Source organism: Athene cunicularia (genome assembly GCF_003259725.1).
Source record: "Athene cunicularia isolate RWA chromosome 3 unlocalized genomic scaffold, athCun1 chr3_part1, whole genome shotgun sequence".
In the NCBI taxonomy this organism is placed as follows: Eukaryota; Metazoa; Chordata; class Aves; order Strigiformes; family Strigidae; genus Athene; species Athene cunicularia.
In genome coordinates, this window is record NW_020799097.1 from 57,272,485 (window position 1) to 57,293,332 (window position 20,848).

The 20,848-nt window shown below is 37.2% G+C and overlaps 1 protein-coding gene across 1 annotated transcript in view; it reads left to right on the forward strand.

The window, feature by feature from the left end:
- Window positions 1-20,848, forward strand: part of NKAIN2 (sodium/potassium transporting ATPase interacting 2) — a 456,467-nt gene that overhangs the window by 113,061 nt on the left and 322,558 nt on the right. The gene's annotated exons all lie outside the window — the stretch shown is intronic.

Consider the following 20,848-nt stretch of genomic DNA (forward strand, 5'->3'; position numbering starts at 1 on the left):
ATGAGTAAACCGGTTAAGACAACCTGGTTACTTTAACCACCTTCCCAATGAGTCTGCTGGAATTGACACTCAGCTTGGGGACCACATTTGGTTTTAGGGAAAAAATCTATCCTTTTCTGTCAAGTCAGCAAAGTGGCATCCTAAGCATTTTTCCTGAAAATTCTTCAAACACCTCTGAATCCACAGATTTTGCCTTCTCCAATTACACACTGACAGGGTAAAAGAACCGTGCATGGACCATCCCATGGTTTTGAGAAAGCTGAATTGGCTCCTACAGTCTCAGACAACTGACTATAGACAGTGAGAGAATATAAATTTTATTGTTCTGAGATCCTTAGAATACTGAGAAAGGTCTTCTTAATTCAGAAAAAAAAAAAAAAGGAAGGATTTACAATTTTGTAAAGCTGTACTATGACAAATGTTTAAAAAATCTAGAAACTTTGGGCAAAATCCTCAGCCTGATGTTAAGGCCACTGCTCTATTTTGTTTTAAAAAGTCTTTTGCAACACATCTTGTTCAGCAAATGGAGACTTTGGCTTGTGTTTGACATTCTTGTACACTTTTTTAAGCAGCAGGGATCTCTGGCTGTCAGAATGGTCTATAGGCATGTGTGTTTTTTGCTAAGGGCACTGGCATTATTCCAGCCATCTGTTATAGAATAAATTCCATCCAGTATGGCTTTTTAAAGTTGGTATGCTTTTTACTGTTTTTATTATGTTTGTCTGAATATTTTATTTGAAAACTGTCTATCACTAAGTATTAGCCAATCAACACAAGCTATCATTCTCCTTAGGAAAGCCTGGTCTGATTCAGGTTTCGTGCTGGAGTGCATGTAAAAATGAAGTTTCATAATGAACTTTTACAGAGTCAAAATTGTATTCAGAATGTATTATTATGGAGGAGGTAAGAAGAGGGAAACCGCAAGACAAACAATCCAAATCTGATTGAATAATCCCAGTGATGTAGTACAAGTTCACTCAAATGACAGACCATTTTTTAAGGGATATAAATTAACACTGAAATTTTGAATTCTGTCTGAGGTAAAAACCTTGTCTTGAGCTGTTAAGTATAGGTTTCTGAATTATAAAGCTATCTCCATAAAGTGTCCTTAAAAAGTCACTCCGAAAAATTTACTGTCTTAACAACAGACCGTACAGGGAAAAAATGTAAAAGAAAGAAAACAAAGAAGTTCTCAATGGAAATTAAGGCTGATGGAAGAAAATTAGTTTGGCACAGGGATAGGAGTAGCAAGGGGAGGGAATGAAGTTGGAGTGGTATAGCTTGGCAAGTGCATGTCCCTCCAAGACTCTCAACAAGAGGTATTTGCCTGTAGAAAACAGGTTTAAAAAGCCTGCTAACATTCTTTAATATTTCTTAAAGCTTTATCATCCTCCCTCACACAAGAGTTAGGTCTCAGACCAGAAGAAAACTTGCACATAAGTTGATTTCAGTTCTCTGATGGAACTTCTATAAGTAGCTTATATGTATACAATATAATGTGATGTAATGGATTTGGTCAATGCTACCTAAAACTCACTTATATTTACTTCATATGTGCATTTCTCCTATTTCTTAATTGCTTACATTATTTTTCCCTACTTTCTCTAAAATAATACTGTATGTTTTGCAAAGTGATGCAAAGAGGAAAGACATTGAATTAGTGGCATCACTGGGAGGAAGTCTGCAAGACTGCAAGGGACTTTTAATAGCTATTGGTTTTGCTCTGATCTCCTTGATGGCCACAGTATATATCCACCTCTCAGTGCATATGTGACTCAGAACCGCCACAGTGTAATCTCCTTTCCCTCAGGTAATTGCTGGGAGAGGTAACATACAGAGTGTATATGAAGATTGAGGGTTATCATTAGTGTCTGGTCATTTTGCTGGACAATCAGAGAATCATAAAGGACAGGACAAGGAGCAAGGCTATTGTGGCAATGGTGGTTTAAGGATAGTGGTTTAGATGACCTGCCCATCACTAGAGTTGGTCAGATTTAATGTCTACATATCAATCGTTTTCTCCAGGTTGGAGCAGTCATATTGAATCACCTGGGTTTCACTCAGGCAACAGTGTGTCACAAAGAAACCTGGGCTGTAAGTGTCAATGAAGCAGTGGTCTCAAGGATGTATCAATTCATCTTCTCCGCTTCCTAAAGCAGTGGGTTAGGCCTGCTTTAGAAAACTCCAAGACAGGGATATTTTGGTTGCCTTTTTTCAAACCTATGCAGTAAAACAAAGTAGATTTTATGGATTAGAAGACTGTTTCTGAAATGATTGGCTGAGGGTTTACCAAAGGTTCATTGACACCAAAGTACCATTACACAGTGACCTTATTTCAACTATGATTATTAAAAAGCTGACATTTTTACTTTATGCAAAGTATATACCATAGAAAAAAACATAAGCCTCCCCTTTTTCCTGAGTCCTATATGTGTTGATCACAGGAGGAATTCAGAAATGAAAACTGGTTTCATGATGTGTCATTCCAAACCATTAATCCCTGTTTTTCAACTGTAAGGTAGTTTCTTCATCAGTGAAGGGGAAAAAAAAAAAAATTAAAAGAATTGGTTCTGTTCACATGAAGAGCAAGACAACCAGCTTTCTTCTGTTTCCTTTTCAGATGTTACGTTAATATTGTTGCTCCATTTTCAGGAAGAGCAGAGACAATAACATCCACAGTATGAGAATTACAATTATCGTCATTCTTGCAGTTCTGCAAGTTGTTAGAGCAAGCTGTATCCAGAGAAGTAAACTATAAAACCTATTCAGCAAATCTTTTTCCAAAGGAGCTATTTCAATCCAAAAACTCAACTCTGTAAAGAAAAGCACTACAAAATTATCTAATTGTTATGCCACAGATATCTATCTCAGCTCTTTCATCAGATTGTGAGTTTGCTGTTTTGTTTTGTAACAGTACCATTTTCAATCTCTTCTTTTCTCCTTGAAGAGTAATAGTCATCCACAATTTGACCTTTTGCCAAAGAGCTTTGTAGTCTATAAACCCTTTTCTCTCCCTCCTACTTTCTCCAGACTGATAGCTCTCTGGGAAATGTATTGCTTCCTTCCCAGGCTATCAGGACTAATCCAGTCAGGGACCCTCACTCCTTGCTAAGACATATGGAAGATGCTGCAGGCATTTAAACTGGAATGTGCTTCACCCTATTGATAGTTTCTTGGTTTGGCATGTGGGAACGATCATTGATTTATCTCATTCAATGTTCTGCCTCTGGCAGTAGCTTATAACATGATACCAAAAAGGAGATCATACACATGGCACCTGAAAAATTGGGTTAGTCTGAGTGAAGTAGGATGAATTGATTCTTTCAACTTGAATGTGAATATTTTTTTCAATTATTTTCTTAGCTGGCGTATCTATGAGTGCAGCATGTCTAAGAGTCCCTTGGCTGGAGTTCTGTCTGAAATAGAAACAATGAAGAGCTGGACCTATGTAGTGACATAGGGTGTTCTGGAGAAAGCCAGATATGAGAAACAGGGTGAGATTCAAACAGAGCCTGTCCTCCATGCAAGATGTAGGAAGTGGAATGTCCTTGTCAGAGTCCTTCACAGTCACACAGCATTGGTATGAAAAGCACTTTTGGACAATGAGGTTGGAAAGATCACCTATGCCTACCACCGTGTTGAAATTCATTGCATGTAGGGGAGATTAAAGAAAGGAAGCATCCAGATCCCTCTTTCTTCAGGATATGTTTAAAGATACAAGGCTTTATCTGTAATAAAATATCTGACCAGAACAAAAATGCTGTTAGCTGTTAGCGTGTCTGTATTTGAAAACATTTCATGATTTCATACAGCTGCACTTAAAAAGATATCCAAAACCAGACTAATAATTCGTGAGCATACCACACAGTAATCACATATGGATTTGTCTGATTGCAAATTGAAGGTTGGTTTATGTTTACATACAAGTCAGATTTTGATTTTGGCTTCTTTTCTGTTATTTAATCTTGTCATTTGGAGTCTTTAGGAGATAACATGGCATCGTGTTTTCAAATGTTGGAGCCAGAGGTATTTTTTTTTTAGCTGGAGGGTTGGGTTTTTTTCCAAAGGTTGGAAGAGATGGGCTTAGAACTTGACTAATTAAAAGTGATTTGTTTTCATGATCTGGATGAAGTGTTTTTGCCAGATGCCTAAGATACCTCTGTGATTCAGGCAGAATTTTGTCACATCATCCAGGAAATCCTTATCAAAACACAGCTTGGATCTCTGGTGGCACTGGGTGTATAGTTTGATAAGTGAGTCCTATTTTCTGGTCTGCACACCAGTCCTTTGTAACAGAGGGCATTTATTAAGGAAACAGATGGGGAAACATCAGTTATCTTTTGTGCCTTCTGTTTTCTATAAAGGCCAGCAAGACAAGGCAAGCTCAACCAAAATAATTGAAGGCTTCGTAGAATAAGTCAGGCAACTCAGGGGAGAACAGATTCACTACAGCTCCAGTATCAGTATAGTTCCTGATAAAACAAAGTGTTTTTCATGTAGGTTAGTAAAAAATCTCAAATTCTGAAAAGCCAGAGACCTTATTTTTCAAATAAATTTTCATCAGTGAAATTATTTTATACTGTTGTGCTAAGTATATGTGTAACTGGTATAAAGCAATTCTGATCAAAGGTTATTTAAAAATGGAGGGCTTCAGAGGTGGTGAACCATCACCTGCAGTTTTTATGGACTTCTGCAGAAATGAGCAATTATTATAAAAATCCCAAGAAAGTTATCTTCAATCAGAATCATAATTATTAAGAGCAAAATTTTTGGTCCAATACATAGGTTCCGTAGTATTAACTCAGGTCTAATGTTTTAATGTTTCTCTTACTTTTGTGGTGGGTTGACCTTGGGCAGCTGCCAGACACTCACCCTGCTGCTTGCACTCCCTTTCCTCAACAGTACAGGGGCAGAAAACAAGATGAAAAAGCTCATGGGTCATGATAAAAGCAGGGAGATCACTCACCAATTACTGTCATGGACAAAACAGACTCAACTAGGGGAAAAATTCATGTAATTTATTGCCAATTAAAATGGATTTGCATGGTGAGAAACAAAAACTAAACACTTCCACCCCCTGCCCTCTTTTTCCCAGGCTCAACTTGACTCCCTCATCCCCAACTCCTCTACCTCCCCAACCCGAGTGACACAGGGGGATGCGGAATGGGGGCTTGAGGTCAGTCCATGACAGTTCCTCTCCAACACTCCTTCCACCTCATGCTGTCCCCCTGGTCCAGCCTGGCCTCTCCAGGGACAGCAAGGGAATATCTGCTCAGGCACCCAGGCTCCTCCTCCTCCCTTCTTTTTGGTCTCACCCTGAGGCTTGCAGGGTTGTTTCTCACACTTTTTCTTTTCCTTGCTCATTGCTCCTGGGCTGTGTTTCATCCTTCCTTACACAGACTGTCCCCACGGAGCCGCCATCTCAGCCGTGGGACTCAGCCGTGCCCTGAGGTGGGTGGGTTGGAGCCGGCTCGTCCGGCACGGGGCAACTAGCACAGGTTTACAAGTAAAATCTGAGTTAATAAACAACACTACAATGGAAATGATAGGATTTAGAGACTATTTCTTTCATCTGAGCTTTGATCACGTCTGGGCTTCATATTTCTAATAACTATGAGGTTTATACTTTTACTCAATAATGATAAATTTCTTAATTTTTAGTGTTGAATTAAATAAATAAAAAGGTAATCACCAAAATCTGAGGTGATTTCTCAAAAAAATCCTTCTGAGAAAAATGTCAAGAAAAGTGAATAATACAGGTTAATATGATTTCTCTCTGTTTTTTGAGACAGTCTCTGCTATATGCATGCACAGAATTACAATTGTTTCGTTGAATTTAGTACTGAAAAGCTGCCCTAGCAGTTATTGTGAGTCGCAGAAACTTGTGTTAGGCAATAGCCCATAAAACAGGCTCTGGAAGGACAACACAGGGTTCCTTAGCTGTACGTACTGCCACCATTGAACGACAGCGAGGAGCAAGCACAGTGACATGGAGAAATGGTACATGTTGAGAAACAGAAAGAGAATAAACAATATTGCATTGATATACATGATAACACCATAACTTTATCTTTCTTTTTGACAATTTCTTAACACTATCTCAAATGTTTGTGCAAAAATTTTAATGTTTCTGTTCTACAGTGTGCGTTTATTGGTTCATTCTAATGTTGAGATATCCAATGATGATATCCCTCAGACAGTATTCCTATGTTGCCTGCTATGGTAGTCATATCTAGATACAAGTAGAATTGGTTTTTACGTTACCCAAAATTGCTACACTTTACCACTAGTGCCAACTTTACCTGTCATTTTAGAACTTACTAAGGTGTAGCTTTTTTACTGGCCACCATTCAGTGGTTGACAGGTGGCTGATGAAGCACTCAGTGGAGTTTTCCATCTGCTGTTCCATTTTTCCTATCCAGGCTTTGTAGGGCATGTATTTTCTCCTCAAACATTCCACTTTAAGCTTGTAAAAGACTTTTTCCATCTTATGCTCCAGTTTACATGATGTTGGACTAATCTGCCATATCTGAGTGATATTTTCTCATATGAAAATGCACTTAGCGATTTGTTTTTCTTGCGGTGACAGTTTTGAGTGGGGGTGTCTCCTGTAGCAGTTACCAGATGTATGACCTCTCGTGTCATGCCAGCTAGTGTTCATCCCATTAAAGGGCCAATACAAATAAGGAAGTGTTCATACTTTGGATGCCTTTAAAGCATCAGGAACACCATCATTATTAATGTACCTCACAGTATTACATTTTTTTCATGGCATACATTATTAGAGCCAGGTAATAATACAGGTAACAGGTGTTTATTAAAAACAGATAGATATCTCTCTTCTGGTTCTTGATAATAAATGGAAGGTGCCACCTAACAGTTGTCTTCAGTGCAAGAAAAGGCTGTGTGCATCACTCATTAGGACTCAGCAGGTCTGAGGGCATGTCAGCTATTCTCCATGCTGGAGTATTCAGCTGTTGTTTGGGTGAATTTTGGTAGGTCTGTATCCTTCTCATTCTTCAGGTCCTTATTTTTAAAGAAAAAATAGTGGAGTTTCATGTCCTGTGTAAGATAGTTTACACACCTTTGGATAAAGACACAGTAACAGGCGTACAAATTTATTTATTTATTTATTTATTTATTTGGGCTTGCTAATGACCCCAGCAAAACAATTGAAGAAGAATAGCTGAGTAGGATCAGCACATCAATACATGTCCCAGAATAAGCAAAATTACCTGTCCTGAAGGATATATCTATCCAAACTTGGCCCAAGTTTTGTTGAGGTCTAATTTTATTCACAAATACTTGACTTGTACCTCAGTTTTGCCCGCCCCCTTTCCCCCCCCTGTATCTTGAGAGATAAGTGTAAGCCTTTTACAGTGTTTTTCAAAATTTTTGAACTAGTTTTGTTCAACATCAAGGTTATGTAACATGTGCAATGGGATTAAAATGGAAACAAATGGATAAGAAGTTGTAAAGAAAGGAAATTATTTCATTTTATGCTCTCCTAATTGTTGGTCTTTCCTGTTAACCACTAGAGAGCAGCTTTTTACAGGACCTGAGAAAGGATTACTGTCCTGAAGTGTTACTGAAATTTAAAGGGGATATGTCTCTGAAATGATTGTGTTTAAAGTAATTTTATAAATAAATTTAGACAATAGGATTTTAGATCATATTGGTTTTGTTCCTGACAGTTTAAGTCTTAAAACTTTCAAAAATATGAAGGCATAATATTCTGTAACTTAAGCATAAATATATATATTCTTATATGCTGTCAGAGGGGATAGTTTTAATATGATTATGCAATAATTTCATTGCGATTTAAACTGTAAACCTGTAAACTGCTTCAAATGGAAGATAAAAAAAAGCCATATTAGACGAGAACAAAAGATCACCTAAGCACCAAGAGGAAACCAGTAGCAGTTGCCTAGTGAACAGTGCAGGACCCTGTACAGCATGGCCATTCCTTCAATTTAACATCTCAGATTTCAGCAGTTGGTAATTATGAGACTTCTTAAGCCAAACGCTGTGGCCTCACAATAGTTTTTAACTGCTCTCGGTGGGCTACTTTTCCATAAAATTCTCTAATTTTTTCCTGTATAAAACACAAAAGCCTGTGGCAACATTTTTCCCAGTTTCATTATTCACCCTGTGAAAAAATATTTCCTTTTTTACATTTTCAGTTTTTCTTACATCATTGCAACTGACTGCCTCTATGGCTAGTGCTAGGAGAAATTATAAAACTTGTTACCTGCTTATTTACTTTATCACATCCTTGATTTTTCATATCCCCCTACAGCTCTCTCTTCACTGACTTCAAGTGTCCTGATTAGTTTAGTCTGTCCTCAGTAGAAATCCTCAACCGTTCTGATCATCTCTGTTATATTTCTTTGTACTTTTCCCGTTTGACTGTGTCTACTACTGCAAGTTTGATGCTCTCTCCAGTAGTGCAGTTCTCTGTTTCATGCCCACTCTTTCCTAATGATTTCTAAGATTTAGGTTTAGTTTATTATCAAGCTGACATTTTATGCTGACTATCTGGAATAATTTTATAATTTCCTGCACGTGTTAGTGTAAAATGTTCTTTCCCAGGAAGGGACATCATATTGCATTTATCAGGAGCTGATTTCATCTGCCATTTCTATACCTAGTCATTCAGTGTTGCAAAATCCTTTGCAACAATTTGCTCTCAATTTTAATATTGTCTACCTTGCAAATTTGGATAGTCAGAAAACTTCAGCACTTTCACAGATAACCTCTTCTCACACCGTGCTTTCTTCAAGTGGTCAGATTTGCCGAAGCTTTCTGAAAGAACAGGTATACTGGGAAGGTTCAGTCACTGATTCTTAACAACCTTCAGCAAAAGTAGTGTTGATTCTCCCACAACAAATTATATTCATCAAAATGTTCTCCCCATCTAACCTAACTGTAGTCTGAAATACTGAAAGAGAAGAAACTTCTTGGATAGCATTTGACCAAATTTATATTCCATCACACTGACTGTTAATAGGATGTTAACTGATGTCAGCTCTGGTTCCTGATCTCCTTTTACAAGGGTGGAAGAGAAAGTCCATTGTATAATAATGCTTAAAACTAATATTTACCTTTAAAGACTTTTCACCTTACAGATTAAACTGATACACAAAATAAAATCTTCAGAAACATTTAAATAAAATAGGAAATTAATAATTACAGTCAATGAAAAGTTCCCAGTGACCTCATCTTGAAATCAAGATTTAAATACTGCCTAGGTGTGCTACCCTGAGATTAAAAGATAGTTGTCTGAATCCCATGGGGAATCTGTGGCAGTTCCTGGAACAGCATACAGCCTGACAGTTTATTCACTATCAGCTGTATCAAGTATTCTAGTAATAATTAAAACTCTTTTAGATTACATGAATGCATCAGATTCAGTTTGTCTCACTTGGGTATCTGCACTTAGTCAGATCAGATCTCCCTCTGAGGGAAGGACATTCTTTCACTGAGTATACCGTAAATTTGCTGGAGGTTCGATACCTAAACCACAGAAGTTAGGGTCCTAAATTAGATATACTGGACCTCACCTCTGCTTTCTAAATAGAAGTTATGACTAGGACGGGCTAGTTCTTCTTTCCTAGGAAATCAGTGTCACTACTTGGAGAAGGTTTATTTGCTCAGCTGTAAGGGTTTTACATCCATGTATGTAGTGAAACCTACCTCTGGGCAGGGGATGAAGGAAGAGACTTGACCATGGTTTAGCAGCATTCACCATAGCAGAGAAGACAGTTTCACTTAAGGGCGGGCAGAGGGCAGCTATGCAGGAAGCAGTTGTTCCTACCTGAGCTTCTCACAAAGAGAGAACATGAACATCACTTCAAAAATATTATAGACACTGACAGCCATTGGCAGCTCTGAGCAGAAACCTGCTGGCACTTTGGCTGGTTGCCCACAATGCAAAGCTGTCTTTACCCTGGAGTTTTACCTTTTGGCATGATTTTCTTTGTATAGTGTAGTAAATGAAGGGAAAATTTGATGACTCCTGTTTTTTCTTCATATTTTTCCAGATGTGAACAAGTTTTATCTATTCCTCCTTCTCTCCACTGTAGAACTACCTGTCAATAGCAGAGCATTTTGAATGAGCATTGATCCTGTCTTTCTTTGGCTGCAGTAACAGAGCAGCAGGGATGACAGAGGTTGACTCTGCTTCGGTTATTTTTTGCCACTCAGAGAGAAGGCAGTTCTCATTAACATAAGTTCCTCTTCCACCTAACTATACTATTTTCCAGGGAGGTCAGCTGCCTGCATCTTCATTGTAAAAGGAGTTCTAATCAGTATGTCATGGGGCTAAAGATAAACCACTGGGTAAACTATTACCCCCGTCAAAATAGTGCCAAGCAACACAAAACAGGAACCAGCTGGTTACAGCATTCATTGCATAAAGCTATGCTCTTGCTTTAGCAGAGAAGCAGCAGACACAATATTATCAGATTATCTTTTCTTGAGTTAAAAATACTCTCTCTAGAGAGGTCACCTATACCAAGAAATGTGCAGACATTTGGTGTCATGTAAAAGGTTTTATTTCCTATTGTTTCATTAATAATAGGAGTCCACTTTGAAAAAGACATTGTCATTACCTCAAATAATTATATTAAAAGCTACTGTCTAGCGAGGGTTAGAAAGTCAGTAGACATGCATCATTTAAAACACTGACTAATATGATTATAGGAAAAAAGCTCCGCTGTTTGATTTTTTACAATCTTGTGTAAGATGGCATTCAGTATGAAATTAAATTGAACACTGTTAGCCTTCCTCTCCTAGTCTAATACACACTAAATTGGTCAAAAACAATTATAAACACCTATTTTTTGATAGGTCATGATTGGCTAGATGATTGGGTTTTTTCTATAATTCAAGGGGGTCATTTACTAACAAGACGGAGCATTTTAAATGGGTAGATTTAAACAACTAACCTAAAATTGTCAGTTCTTTTTTTAAATTAATTTTTTTTTTTTTTTTTTTTTTTTTTTTTTTTTTTTTTTTTTTGCTAGGCACTGAGAATAGTCTGGCTTAAGCAATTTAATTTGCCTTTCATAGTCTATCACAAGGCTCATGATTATTTCTTACAACAAAATATTCAGTGGAACAAATTAGTAGATTCTGCTGTGTTGGTTGGGCTGCATTCCAATTCCTGCCTTAGTGATGCTGGCTGCCTTCAGCACTGCCAGCACAATAATTATTGCTGAGTTTTCTAGACCTCATCAAACCAGCAAGGTGATCACCCCCTTGGAACAGCTGGGGATATGAGGTATGGAAAAGTGGAAAGAAATTGCTGCAACTCTGTGCTATCAAGCCAGCAAGTGCCACTTGAATGATGGCAGCTATTGGCAGAGGTAGGGCACTGTTGGGGAAGAGCTTGCAGCAGTTCTAGATTATAGCTTTTGCTGCTTCCAAGGAGAATTGCTGTGGGCACTGAATTAAAGAAGGCAAACTGGAAGGTGGAGGAAAGAGAGATCTGAAGGCAAATGGAGAAGGGGAAATGATGATTTGTGATAATGAAGCAAATTTTGGTTTACTATGTGATGGGTTCTTTTATGAAGGAAAAAACTTCCACAAAGACCATAATGAAAGCTACGTAGGTTTGTGAGACAGTCCTCTCCAGCCTTCATCACATAATTAAGGTACCAACTGGTGTCAGCAAACTGATGCCATTCTTGTTCCAGTACAGAGAAAGATACTACTGTTTATCAGCATTTTACCATATGAAATACTGAAGAAAATTTTTAAAAACCCTTATTTTAGATATTTAACAATATTGTCATCATCAAAATACCTGCTGAGAGACTGCTACTGTGCTTGAGTGCATATTTTGGATAAACAAATGGGTTCAATCCAGGACACTCAACACTAACCTTTACAAACCGTAAAAACCCAGTAAAAATCAGACTTTAGACTCAAATTAGTTGATGTAAATTATCTCCATGTAAATCAGAGGAATATTATTGACTACAGTAAACATTTATGCAAATAAGAAGGCCTATTATATCCCTCTTTAGTATCTGTTTCATTTCCTGGTTTTTTTTGTTTTGTTTTAACATTTTAATTTTGATCTAGCCACATTTTATTTTCTGGACAATCTACTCACACAGAAGTGAAATATTTTTATCACTGGGATACTGTGGCACCTGTTACACTATGGAAAATAGCAAGCGTTCATCGTGTGTGTTTAGTCTTTTGTCAGGGATTTGCATCTATCCTTTTCCTTGCCCCTCACATTTCTAACTTTTCAGTCTTAGCAGACAGGGAGTAGAGCTTTGCGATTCACTATCTCATAAGCAGGAACTTTAGTATAGTACTTTGGTTTTCACTATTTGTTACCTTGTAGGCTGATAAGGCTTGCCTTCAAATAGATAATATTTCAGAAACAATGTACTTGAGATATTTGCATGTGTACATGACTTGACATACTAAAAAGAGGTCAGCATAAAGTATAAGTACATTAGTTATTACAGACTAGCTTTTTATTCATTACATTTGTCATCAGGGATAGAGGAAAGGAATGGCCAGTCTGCCTTTTAATTTTATTATAACTTTAATGTTGGAAGAGGCAAGAGAATGAGACTGTACTTCTTTATATTTACAGAGTCTGTGCTTTCCAGGGGCAGGTAATGGGTTTTGTATTTCTTTAAAACAGAAAGCTTTGTGTTCCGCTCATTTAAACATACTATTTCATAAAACCAGAAAAAAATCCTGCCTGTTTTCCTTAAAAATTTTAATGGGATCTTTTTGAGAGCAAGGTCTGACTGACTCACTCTAGCTGCCCACAGGGCTTGGAATGAGGGCCCCTACGACAGCATAGAGTGTTTTGTATGCTGCCTTTTATTCTTATAATCATGTTCCGAAGCAGATTGTATACAAACGATAAAATATTGAAAATTGCTGCAAATTGGCTGGTTCTAATCAACGATTCCTGAGTTGAATCAACAACCTTGAACTAGCCTATGAGAATACTCCATTTTCTTTACAAAAAAATCCCTTCACCCTTAGAATAGAAATTTCTGTTTGTGGAACTGGGTTGTAGACAACAATAGGTGTTCCCCAGCTGTGGTTACATTTAAAGGTGCTGGACCTGGGTCACTGGGAAGGTGGAAGATGAGATCTCGTGCTTGTCCCTGAGACTCTGGTGCAGAGAGCAGATGATGAGTCTGACTCTTAAGGTAGCCATGTTACAGAGAAGATGCACTGCAGCCTTCAGCACTACTTGGAGTTCCCTAAGGACTAATGGCTTTATACACAGATAATAGGCAAAGTTTAGCAGCTAGAAACTTTTCTGACTGTAACTGATGTCAATTACTTCTTCTTACCTCTTCTTACATAAAGTGCTCTGCATAGTTTAAATGTCAGTTTTCAGGTTATGCCAAGGCATGAAAATGTAGTAGGTGCTTCACATATTCTATATAAGAATAATGACTATTCCAGCAGGAGTATCTAAGAGAGAGATTTCTGAAAGGTCAAAGTGAGCATCCTGCTTATCCAGGTTTAGTTGTGGAATGAGTGGCTACAAAGCAAGAAGCCCTCTGTGCTTTACAGTTCTGACATGGATTAGTTGTTCTTTCTCTTGCTTTGTGGACACTCTTTATATGAATGGCATGAATGTTATTATCTGAATACAAGTAAAACCAGCTTAGTGACTCTAGATTGACTGTTTTCACTTGATATAGTCCTCTGATACCAAATGCCTGGTTCTTATTATCACAAAACTCAGTCCTGATGAGATAGTAAGTGATCTCTGCCAATACCACTCAGAATTGTTAGGCTAATGAGGTTTCTTACAGGCGTGTCTTTCCTGCTGAGGAGTAAAGACTAATCTTTTGTTGTTGTTAGAAGGTAATTTTTCTTTCAGTATTAGGCCACATTCAATTTTTTGGCTGAAGAAACATACACAGAACTTAGTTTCACTACTTCAAATTAGGATGACCTAGATTCATCCTCTTGTCAACTCCATAACGACATTATCAAATCTTTGTTGAGTTTACAGATGTAATGTACTGTAATTTGAATCACTGTGTAGAAACTAGTTGTGTCTTTACAAACGAAAGCAAGATCTGTTTTATTGTCAAATACTATCGTAAAGACGGAAACAATTTTAAAATATTAGATAAGGCTAATCTTTCTGAATGCTCTCTGAATGCTTGATTTTGCCTTCAGGCTTTACTGCAAGCAAATTCAGATTGTGAAATTATAAAATATTATTGAAGCTTAATTTAGAAGAATTTTTATGTTCAGAACTGCCTCTAGACTTCTCAGTAGTGTCAGTAAAATTGAATTTTGTCACCTTAGAAATGAGGTGTGGGCGCCAGGGCTTTGATGCTCTTTCTAGAAGAAGGATGCAAAGGAGAGAGAGAGAAAGAGGAATAGGGGCAAGAAAGAGAGGTGGAAGGGTATCCCTGAGAGATTAGTCTTGATCTTCCTGTTGTCAACGGCAGAGTGGGAGAAGATAGTCTTGAGCATGTTGGAAGTGTTAAAACTTATTCCTACCAGTGTCACTAACCCAGCTATGGTGATCCCTCCTTTGGTCACAGTCACAGCCTGTCTCTGCAGACCTTTGACATAAGGAAAATAAGCATCAGGCCCAAGATGCTCATGACTTACCTGACTTTGTACCAGGTAGTCATATGAAGGTAACAATGCAGAACACTGCCTCCAGCAGATGCTAGGTTCCCAGTATGTTTAAGTGGTTTTGTTAATCATTGATTCTATCTTAAGCTTGCACCAATAAACTGCTTTTGGAGCAGGGTCCTGTAGCTGGGGCAGATACTGTGTTGCTGTACTGCTTCCAGTCCTGATGGCATTCAGAGACATGAACCATGTCTGCCCTCCACTCTCTAGATTCAAAAGGACTGTGGGAAGAGGCAGCCCTCACATCTCTGCCTCTGTGATACAGGCCTGCGCTCTGTAAATCTGGTCTTCTGAAAGTAAAAATCACATTTAAGCAGTATATTAAACTGTTCTTACATATTCTATCTTCTGTGACTAATGCTTTGTTAATAAAGTTGGGGAGAGGGGGAGTGTGTAGATCATCTGATTTTGCATGTTCGTAAAAAACACATGGGCAGGTTTTGCTAAACATTTAGTAAACACCTAGCTGGGACCCAACAGCTGAGTATTTTGTGTTATAACATTATCTTGGTTTTAACATAAAAATGGACCTCATAACTTGACCCAATTTATCAGTTTGAGTCTGAACCATTTTTGTGCAGATTCAATCCCTATCTTCCTGATTTTGGTGGAGTGCAAATATGTCTTATTGAAATAACGCACAAATTGTTATTACAGGTGTTCATATACAGGAAAGAAAATACTTTAGAGGGATTAAAACTCTTAGCACCTCTAAATTATTATTACTTAAGGTCATCCTGCAGCTGTGATAGTAGAGATATTTAGCCTCATGGTTAGAACAGTTTACATGAGATTGGTTTTTCAAATTTTCTTTCAGGTATGCAAAAAGATGTGGTTGTGATACACATCTAAGTCTTGTTACTGTTGGCCAGAAACAAGAAACTGTAGTCTGAAAACATACACACAAAGGATTTGATATAACATGATGTTAAGATTTGTGACCTAAATTGTAGTATGAACTTAAGACCCCAACCCATTTAAGCTAGTCATTGAGGTAAAGTGTGCAGTTGTATATAAAAATTTACTCTGAAGACAAATGAATGAACTGAAATACTCTTCTGGTTTCAAGAGTACTGAAATCTACTATACCTCACAAATTCTGAATTTTTGTGGGTTTAAGTTATTAAAAAAAAAAAAAAAAAAAAAAAAAAAAAAAAGCTATAGACAGCTGAGACAATTATCTCTACAGCTCTGTAACTATGTAAAATGTTGCCATGAATTCAAATTGCTCCAGGTTTCAAAATTTTACATGTCTTAAGTGTAACACTTATTTAATTAGTTTTTTTATCATAATTCCAGTAATGTGGTTCCTATAAGGATATTCTAAAAATAATTTTAGGAAGCACTATTAAAAATACAAAATCAGTCAGTGTAAAAATAGGGACTTCCCTGATTTCTTTTCCATCATTTATCTCTTTCATGGATAGTAGTGTTCCATAACTTTGTGTGCAGAAAGTTTTTTTCAAGAATAGAACTTGTTGATCAGGCACTTTGCCATCAATTTCCTCTGTTTTTCTGCCTGCTCACACAGGAGATGTGTCTTTCAGGGAAGTACTTAGAAAACAGGGTTTTGGTTTTGTTATTGAGTCACTGGGTCTCCATGTATGTATGGTGGAGTCTAAATGCTTATAAATCATGAATACAATACCCTGAAGACATGTTCAGTGCACATTTTTATGTAAACCATTTTTATTTAAACCATCAGCTTCACCAACTCAGCTTTGGCTAGAATCTTTCTTATATTCATGTCATGAGTAATAGTAACTAAGTGTTATTTAGATAACAGTTCTGCTTCTCATTATTACATAACAGAAAACCTACTGTAGAAAGATTGTTTTTACCATTTTTTTCTTATTATTATGTTCAGTTGGTAAAGGCAGCAGCTGAGACTTAGAATACACTCTGTACCCTCGGAGAGCCCTGTTGTCTTCAGCAGGTCGCAGCAGAAATCCGCTTGTACACAATAAGATACAGGGATGTGGTCCTACACAGGATTTTTAAAAACTATGATTACCTTCTTATCAAGTGTGGTGAAGACCTATTCCTTCTCTCAGCAGCATCAAACGGATTAAGAACAGAGGCTTAGTATTATATATGTGATTCCTTTAAGGAACCAATGGACAAGTGGAAACGAATTCCTTCTTGATTTTAAGTTGAATTACCTGTGCTTGTGATGTTTTTTATTAGATGTGCTGAGAACACCATTGTGTCCACAGCTCTTCAAAGAACTTCAGTTTAGTTTTGCCTTTCTTCTTACCAAAAAAATCAAATCTTTTTCTCTTTGCCTGCTGTCTTGCAGGAAAGGACTTGATGCACATGCATACTTGCAGATGTGTAGGTGTATTTTGTATGGATTTGACTTTCAAGACATTATCCTGTTTTTCTGCTGAGTAACTGTGGAGAATTCATTGAGTAACTGGGCCCTCTATCTCAGGACACTATCTGAAATTTGATGAAAAATTAAATTAACTTCTCTAAGGAATGGCACAAATATATGCATTCTGCCTCAAAATGATGGAAGTGTTGGGGGAGGGTTAGCTGGGGGTGTTATTTGTGATGCAGGTAGGCTTTAGCATGAATTCTTTCATATGCCACAGCCCAAAATAGTTGTATTTATTGGGCTCTTTTTATCTTTCTATGCCATAGAGCCAAGAACTGAAAGTCATTAAAATACTATATGTCTAACTTAAAAACACAAGCAAATGATTAGAAGCTGTGGGCATCTGATGAAACACAATTGAGCTGAGGGGACTTAATGAGTTACTGATTAGACCTTAATTTCTGTAGCTCATTCTTAGCCTGCACCAGTCATGATATAAACCACGGTTGCTTAATTCTCCTTCACTGCGATTTAAGCTAATATTCTCTTCTTCCTTTGGAGTGAACTGAGAGCCTGTTACCGTGTCTCAGCTGGTAAATCCATCAGCTGAGTGTGACCCTGTCCCAGGCCCCAGCATACTGGGAGTCTCTCTGCTGTGTGTGCTGTCCAAGGGCCCTGGCCAGTGGGAGCCGTGCATATCTGCTTGTGTGTGTATGCCTGTGTGCACTTTAATTTTTATCAGTGCAGGGTTTTGATTCTGTATCAGTGTGAAGAAGTCGTGGTTGAGTTTCTTCTCAAGGAGCTTTCCGATGAAAGGCACTTTGTCATTTTCCATTTTGGAGTTTGTGTTATAAATCATCTTTTGACTGGTTTCTCCTTTGTGGTTCCTGTCTGAAGTTTTAGTCCAATCATATACTTTAAGAATCATCTCAAAATTATTTTCTTTATCCTTTGGAAATTCAATTCTTAGATCCTTCAAGGTCAGTAACACTGTTAACCTATTAACAACCAGCCTCCAACAAGGATCTGGAAATAGTTTGAGCTATTCCAACTTGACAGTATACAAGCTGGTTTTATTTTGTGTTTATTTTTAAAACAGTTAGAGAAGTCTGGAAAAAAATAATGCATTAGTAAAAATGGTTCATTGTAATTACACTTACCTCTTCTATGATTTTATCAGTGATTACGTAAGATAATCTGTCTATGATATTTATTTGGAAGCCTAAGATGACTATGTGATGGATGTTTATTTTCTAACATTAGGAACTGACTCTCCAGAGCCCTACATTTTGGGTTCACTACGTTTATAAAATGGAGGTGAATTAAAATATATTTTTCTTTTCATACCATACACTTTTCATCTGAAGTATTCATTTTTCCTCTTTCCTGTTGTCATTTTACACTCTGTTTCCAGAAGAAGAAAGAAAACAGAAAATTCTTTATCTATTTCTAGACTTTAAAGATTAATATTTATTTGTCAGTCCTTTCCTTTCTGTGCTGTCTTTGAAACATCATTAAACATTTGAAGCTGGTACATATGGTTTGGAGAAAGAAATGCAGATGTTTAACCAAAAGATTTAAGTTTCTGAAGTAAAGGGAAAAAAAAATTCTTTCAAAATCAGATCTATATTTTCTCTTGCTATGTAAGGAAATCCCTTATGATTCTGGCATCTGTGGAAGAGGAGGAAGCTACATAATAATGTTTTTAATAGATTTTGTCAGTACTTTGTCCTACTTTTCATTTTTCCCCTTTTAGAAACACAGATCCAATGAGATTTTTTTTAACTAACTGCATGTAGGAAGTCCACATTATTTTTCTGTTTGTTTGTGGGTCATTTTTATTTTCTCTCCACCTTTATCTCTTCGGGAAATGGGAATAAAGATTGAGGTCTTTTGTATTTTTCCATTTGATAAATCTGTGATGGACCTTGCTGTGGTAGTCAGATCTTCTAAGGAACAGCATCTGCATTTCCACAGCGTTTTATGTCTGCACAGTTTACCAGAATGCTGCCATTTCACATATCCAGCAGTCCACACACACAGCTGATTCCTTGGAGTGACAGGAGAAAGTCTAATAGCAAGTCTGCCTATGGTAAACGTGAGCTAGGTACACAGGGACAGAGGTGGTGCAGACTTGTCTCCTTGTTCTGCACAGCCGATATTTACCTGCTGCCTTGTGTGCCATGTTTTCAGGTAGATCCCCCCACTGGAAGTTTCAACATGGCCACAAAATCTCAGTGGTGCTGAAGAAATTCATAGTCATCCAAAAAAAAAAAGTACATTGGCATGTTGGAAGTGAAGATTCACACAGAATAGCCATTTATCCAGCACAGCCCCACAAGCAAGTTTTGATGGAACTACTGAGTTTTTCACCAAAAAAAAAAACCCAAACCAAAATGTACTTGATGTATGATAGTGCAGTTTCCTTTTAACCTTAAGTTTCAGCAGGAATATTAGGTATTCTACTTTTTAATATAATTAACTACTGTGCTGTAATATTCCTTTATAATTGTCATACTTAACTCTATGATTTCCTACTGGTTGAATGACTTGCGTCATCCCGTGTATTTTTTTGCTTGCTGAATCCCCACTGTTAGTATACTAGAAGCTTGTATAGTCTAGACTCTTTTTGCTACTGCTTTGCTATTCTCATTTACTGTTGTTCAGCTGATGAAAATAAAAGCTCTGTGCTCAGAGTGGGCATTTTTGCTTTGTTACCTGTTTAACAGCACTTAGGGTGTAGCAGGTCTTTTGCTGATACCCCTAATAGACTTCACACAGACCTACATAACACTGCTTTATGCCTCATGTTGGTCTTTTTTTATATAAATGACAGTAGTCAAGAAAATACTTCTTAATGAAAACTTAAAAGCAAAGGCAGTCTGAGATTTCATGAAGTTCCTAATACAGTTTGGCCTTCCATTTCTTTCTTCAACACATTGTCACCATTAGAATATTATGTTTTGGGATTCTGGGAACTCTTCTGTGGTGTTGGTTTGCTAGGGATAAATTTAGGATAGCAGAAAATGAGTTCATTAAGATCTTGGGTGATGTAGGGCCAGAATCTCATTCTGTCAATAAATGTGTCAAATAAAATGATAGGCAAAATACTAAGACTGGCTATAAGATGGATAAATTGTGTGAAAGGAATCTTTGTTGTAGAGAGTAATTCAGTGGTTGATGTGAAATTCTGAACTTTAAAACTCAGAATTATATGGCTGACAAACTTCCCCAGGGTTATTTTAACAATCCCTATCTTAAAGTTCAATTTATGTCAGTAAGTACTATATAATTAACACTTTTTACATTTTCAATGCTGGTGTAAGTCTAGGCTGTCTTTTTAATGGCAAGTTTTCTTAATTTCAAAAAGAAAGTGTTGGTGTGGCAGCGGACTGTGGCATGAAAATTGAAAAACTCTCCCATAGCTATATCATGCAAGAACAGTGGTGAACAGTAGTTAATTATACATTTAGTACTTGATCTCAAAAGTGTTATTTTTTTTAAATGAATGGAGTGTGGCAGGTACACCTAATTCAATTAATCCACAGCATAACATAAACTGAGTAAATAGTCAGCTGTCATTTAATGAAACTATAAAGAAACAGACTGCTTTTTCTTTCTTTCTTTTGTACGTATGGTGTTGGCATTGTTGTCATCATTACTCCTGGTTAACAGCTTATACTTCAGCTGATATTTGTGACAGTGGGAGGACATAAACTAGAGTCATTATCAGTAGAACCAGGTCAAAAAGTTGTATGCATTTGGTTACAGGCAAAAGCCTACTAACAGGATGTCTAGGAATAGAGGGAAGAGAAAAAAATCAAAAGGTAGAAAATTAATGGAGGAGGCAGAGCTAAGCTGAAGAATGGTGTT